This window comes from Ruditapes philippinarum, unplaced genomic scaffold, assembly GCF_026571515.1.
Source record: "Ruditapes philippinarum isolate M1 unplaced genomic scaffold, ASM2657151v2 ctg427_1_1_1_1, whole genome shotgun sequence".
NCBI lineage: Eukaryota > Metazoa > Mollusca > Bivalvia > Venerida > Veneridae > Ruditapes > Ruditapes philippinarum.
Genome location: NW_026860379.1, coordinates 416,775 through 422,774, shown reverse-complemented (window position 1 = coordinate 422,774; position 6,000 = coordinate 416,775). Strand labels below are relative to the sequence as shown.

The 6,000-nt window shown below is 34.5% G+C and overlaps 1 pseudogene; it reads left to right on the top strand.

Moving 5' to 3' along the window:
• The first annotated feature begins 111 nt into the window (after positions 1-111).
• The window catches only part of LOC132759838 (integrator complex subunit 3-like), a 36,022-nt pseudogene continuing 30,133 nt past the window's right edge, over positions 112-6,000 (top strand).

The window sequence follows — 6,000 nt, the reverse complement described above, 5'->3', positions numbered from 1 at the left end:
CTTTTTGGTTGATTTCTATTTGGATTCCTGGCCAAAAGCCACAAATGGTTCACTTTTTGGGAAGTTAATAGTAGAGTATTTCAAAGATTTTCCCTTTTCTATTTTATCCAGTTATTGTGACACTAAAAGGTTCATTTTTATGTTTTCAGATTATGAACAATTTTTGTCCAATGTATGCAGAACAAATTCAAGTCAGGGATTTATAAATTCATTAACGAACCAATTAGCTTGGACAAGCGTGTTCTACAGTAAGTATTCAAATGGATTTTTAGCTCACCTGTCACAAAGTGACAGGGTGAGCTTTTGTGATCGCTTTTCGTCCGGGCGTCCGTCCGTCCGTGCGTCCGTCCGTAAACTTTTTACTTTTAAATGACATCTCCTCATAAACCACTAAGCCAATTTCATCCAAACTTCACAGGAATGTTCCTTTGTGGTCACCTTTAAAAATTGTTCAAAGAATTTAAATACCATGCAGAACTCTGGTTGCCATGGCAACCGAAAAAAAAAACCAGGGGGTCATTGATTTTCCCTATATGCATATAGGTAAAAAACTTAAAAAAATTCTTCTTTTAAAGAACTCAAAGAGCATATGGGCTAAGATATTTTAGCATCAAACATGTTCTTAATAGGTGTCTACCAAGTTTGTTTCAAATAAAAGCCCTGGGGTCAAAAATTGGCACCGCCCCGGGGGTTCATTGATTTTCCTTATATGCATATAGTAAAAACTTAAAAAAATCTTCTTTTAAAAGAACCCAAAGAGCTAACCTCAGATATTTAGCATGAAACATTGTTCTAATGAGTGTCTACCAAGTGTTGTTCAAAATAAAAAGCCCTGGGGTCAAAATTGGCCCCGCCCCAGGGGGTCATTTGATTTTCCCTATATGCATATATAGTAAAAACTTAAAAAATCTTCTTTTAAAGAACCCAAAGAGCTAGAGCTAAGATATTTAGCATGAAACATCTTTTCTAATGGGTGTCTACCAAGTTTGTTCAAATAAAAGCCCTGGGGTCAAAATTGGGCCCAGCCCAAGGGGGTCATTGATTTTCCTTATATGTGTATAGCAAAAACTTAAAAACCTTCTTTTGAAAAACCCCAAATAGCTAGAGTTTAGATATTAAGCATGAAACAATGAAACATCTTCTAGTAAATGTCTACAAAGTTTGTTCAAATAAAAGCCCTGGTGTCAAAACTGCCCCCCCCCCCCCCCCCCCAGGGGTGTCATTGTTTTTAACTATATGTGTATAGTAAAAACTCAAAAAATTTTCTTTTAAAAAACCCAATGAGCTAGAGCTTAGATGTTTAGCATGAAACATCTTATGGGTGTCTACCAAGTTTGTTCAAATTAAAGCCCTTGGGTTAAAATTGGCCCGGGGGGGGGGGGAGGAGGGGGGCCCTATATACAGGTGAGCGACCTCAGGGCCATCATGGCCCTCTCTTGTTTGTTTAACTATTTGAGAAATAGAGGGTTTTTTTACTCACCCTTGATAGTTTGTCTAGTTTAGTTGTACTCTCATATTTAGGAGCAGAATCTGCAGCATGATGAGTAGGAAAATGTAGCTCAATATCTTCTTAGTTGAAGTATATAATTGTTTTTATGCATCTTCATATCCCATTAACCTGCTAAAGATGGGATGTAAAAACTTCATGTAAAATGTCTTCATAATCATGAATTTCTTTGTTTGTGATAAATTCGTTAAATTGTCATTTCTGTATTTGTTCAGGTCTCTCCAGCCCCTGTTTGAAAACCAGAAACTGGACAAGGAGTTAAGGGCACTTGTACGCAATAACTTTACAGAATTTATGTCAGCAGATGGTAAGAGCTTGTTTGATTAATCTAGTTTTTAAGATAATGTATGAACGTATGATCAGTAAATTTTACATAAACTCATCTTTTTATGTTGCAAAAGATTGCTCTGTTTTCCTTCAAAATGATATAAAATTGACCAACCTGTGAAGGATGCCCATTCACAGTTATTGAGTATCGTGCATTCAGTCCTACTGGAGCTAAATTGATATAAACAAAACTTGTGAGTTTTGTAAAATGTTCACCATATTTCATGTGTTATATTTTTAGCTCAACTAATTGAAGAATAGCGAGAGCTTTTATACTCTCACCCTGGCATCAACATTGGGATCACATTTTTGCATACAAAACTACTATAGGGAATGGGTTGAAATTTCACAGACTTATTTGAGAGCATATCAGGAGATCACTGAACTTTGGCCATAACTCTAACATGGATTGTGACAGAATTATGCCCCCTTCTAAACTTAGAAAATTCTACATTATCCAAAACTTTTGTTTTTACTACCCAAGGGCAAAAGAGAATAGAAAACCCTTTTGGCTTTTCCCTACAAACGGGCTCAAATTTATGTTTTAAAAGGTTTTCCTTAAATTTGATAAAAATTTTTTTGCAAAACATGTACAGGAAGAAAAATAAAAAATTTATATTTTTTTCGGGTTGTAGTTGTTAAGGGGGGGAAGAAAAAAAAAGGGGTTTTAAAACAAGGACCCTGTTTTTAGACATTAGAAAAAAATCACTTATCAGTAGAAAAAAACCCCCTGTGGGACGCTGCCTTTCCCGACGATGTGGGGAAAAACCCCCAATTTTAGTAAGTGAAATTTTTTTTTCTTTTTTTAAATCCCAAATTTTAGAAAAGGTTTTTCCCCTTTTTGTGTAAAAAATCCCAATTATTTAGTGTTCCTTTTCTTGGATATCCCAAAAAAAGAAAAGTTTTTTCCTTTTTCTGAAAAATATACCAATTTTAGTAAGTGTTCCTTTTCTGTGATATACAAATAAGTAAGGGCTCCTTTTCTGTAATATACCAATTAGTAAGTGTTCCTTTTCTGTGATATACCAAATAGTGTCTGTTTTCTAAACACCAATTAGGTAAAGGTCCCTTTATCGTGCTATATTTCCCATACAGAAAGCCACACATTGTTTTGAAAATTGGAGAGAAAAAAATGTCACTGCTAAAGCAGCATTGTTATAAGTTAAAGTCTAAGCAAAGTATTTAGGGCAAGTTATAGTAAAATAATTGTATTTAAAACAAAAAGTTAAGAGAAAGCTTAAATTCTGAAACATTGTGTGACTGGTTTACTTTTTATTCCCCTCCCAGAAAATAATAAGTTTGAGACTGGTTTCCGGCCTATCGGGGAATCCCCCAGAGGTCCCCACCCGGGTTGGGAAAAATAACAAAATTATTTGGGCGGGCAACTGAGGGGGGATATAGAAAATTACACCATGAAAGCTTCAGAGTAAAAAGAAAATTTTTATATTTCATTTGGGTTTTAAAATTTTTTGACGGGTTTTTGGGCCCCTATATAAAGGGTTTCAATGTTTTTATTTTTTTTTATTTTAAAACCCCATCTTTACACCAGTTTTTAGGGGTTTAATGGATTTTATGGGGTACACAGATTTTTTTGTTTTAAACTGATATTAAAAACCAGTTGAAATTTTTACATGGATTGTATGCCCCACTAATTTTTGCACGGGATTTTTACCCCGGTTTTTATGTTTTACATGGCTTGTTTTTTACACTGATTTATGTTTGCACTGTTTCAATTTCTATTTTGTATTTTTAAACCTAAACTTTTTTATGTTTTCATTTTATCAGGAGTTTACAGTGTGAGATTAGGGAAATGGGGTTGATGCAGATGGGTGGGGTAAGGGAGGGACGAGTTTGATTTCGGACATGACCCGACGTTGGCCGTGGTGTCTGTGTCAGGATACTCATATTTGTTCTCAGTTTAAAACAACAATATTTTCCCGCAGAAATTGAGGGGAGTAAGTGGTGAATGTAATTTATCAACCAAATATTTATACATGTCCCATTTAGAGGAATAGAATTTTAACTCGCTTTTTTTTTTAAACGCAATGACGGACAAGTTTAAAGTCAGGCCAAAGTCTACATAATTCAGTGCAGTTTTGGCGGGATTTCTTTTTGTACTGGTTAAACTGCTTCCCATCCAAGCCTTTTCATATAGAACCCGCCTTAACACTAGGGCTGTTCAATTGGATGGAAAATTGTGTATAGATGGTATCGCAAGCTGAATTTTTAGACAATATATCAAATTTAATAGCTTGGGTACATTTTTAAATATATGTAATAAACTGTTATCTTGATGTGAAGCAAGCATGTTTTTATACATAAGAACACAGAAATACCAAATAAAAGTTTATTTTCTTCATATTATATCTTAAAGACTTCTTGAAATAAAATCCAGTGTTAAACTATGCAAGAAAAAAGGGAGATAAGTGACTTTTTTTCCCCGATAAGAAAAGTAGGAGTAATATTTTCACAAGAACTAAAGAATGGGTTTAAAACCAACATTCTTAATTGTGAATTGATATTGCAAACAAAATAATAATAATAAAGTAGTCGCGGCGTGGCCAAGTGGTTAACACGCGTCGGACTAGTAAATCTAAGGATTGCTGACCACGTGGGTTCAAACCCAGTCAGGGCCAAGCGGTTGTTTCCTTGAGCAAGAAAAATTTACATTTTCATTGCTTAGTAACTGGGTTGGTTCCAGGTACAGGATTCGAGAGTGTTTCAATAAGGGCTTATAGCTTCCAACACAATCAAACTGAATATAAATTTGTAAAAACTAAACAAAATAATTGTTATTGAATTAACTATGTTTTGATCTAATTTTATGTCTAGGTCTTGGAAGAATCAATAGGTACCCCACTGTTTGTCATGCTAAAGGTAATTTATTGAACAACCCTTTTTTTTTAATGCCTCCTGATCAATAGTTTGGAAAGAGCATTATTAGGGATTTTCTTCTCTTTATTTGGGCAGAGGCATTAGGGGCTCTTGGGATTTTGGGAAAAATTATCATTGGAAATTGTTTTTTTTTTGGGAAAGTAAAAAATTCAGGGGTAAGTTTATAATTTTTTTTGGAAATCTGCATGAATTGAAAAGAAAATTTCCATTTGGGACAAGGCCTTTTATAGGCTTCTTGTTATTATATATTAAAAAGCCCTGATGATATTTTTTTGTCGTCTTGAAGTATATGATGACTCGGCTATATTACCAAAGGACTAATATTCTGGAAATTGTCAGACAGGATATCAAAAATTAAAAAATTTTTAAAGAAATTAACTTTATCATTTATCACTGAATCTTCAATTTTAAGGCTTATAAAAGGGCTTTTAGGTAAATGTGTTCTGATAAGGACCTAAGAAAGATTAACTCATGGTAGGGCTTGTTTTGTTTAGTATGCAGCACAAGCTTTCAGAGTTATTTTCCCTTGAATTTGCAAATTGGTTTTGTATTTTAGTGTTTAAGTAGTTTTCCTTGGATTAACTGTAGTGTTTATATCAGTTTTTGCCAATGGTGTAGATTTGTCCTCTTGTCAATGGAATTTTACCGATTACTTCTTACCCTGGTCAGTTAAACTCTGTAACCAAAGATATGTTTTTGGTGTCTTGACCTATGGTTCACGTGTTTGTTTTTGTGTTTTGTAGTCGCCCTACCGGGGGGGGTTCACCGGCAGGGGACTTTAGGTTTACTCCTCCGGTCCTCCGTCTAGTCCGTCCGTTCAGTCCGTCCGTCCCACAAAACTGGATCCGGCGATAACGCAAAAAGTACTAAAGAATATTTTAAATTGAAACTTATATATGGATAGGATTTTGGCAGTATTGGAGATTATGCACGTCTTTTTTCTTTTCTTTCCCATATGTTGAAAATTCTGGTTGCCCTATGGTCAACAAATAGGCTGAAAATTTATGGCAAATGTTTACACATAACCTGGATCCAGTGATAACACAAAAAGTACTAGAAAATATGTTTATGAAACTTGACATATGGGTAGATGCAGTATGGAAATTATGCACATCCTTTTTTATCTTCCTATGTTGAAAATTCTGGTTGCTATGGCCAAAAATAGACTGAAAATATGGCAAATTTTACACATAACCTGGATCCCGCAATAACGCAAAGTACTGAAAAATATTTTTATGAAACTTGATATATGGAATAGATGGCAGTATGGA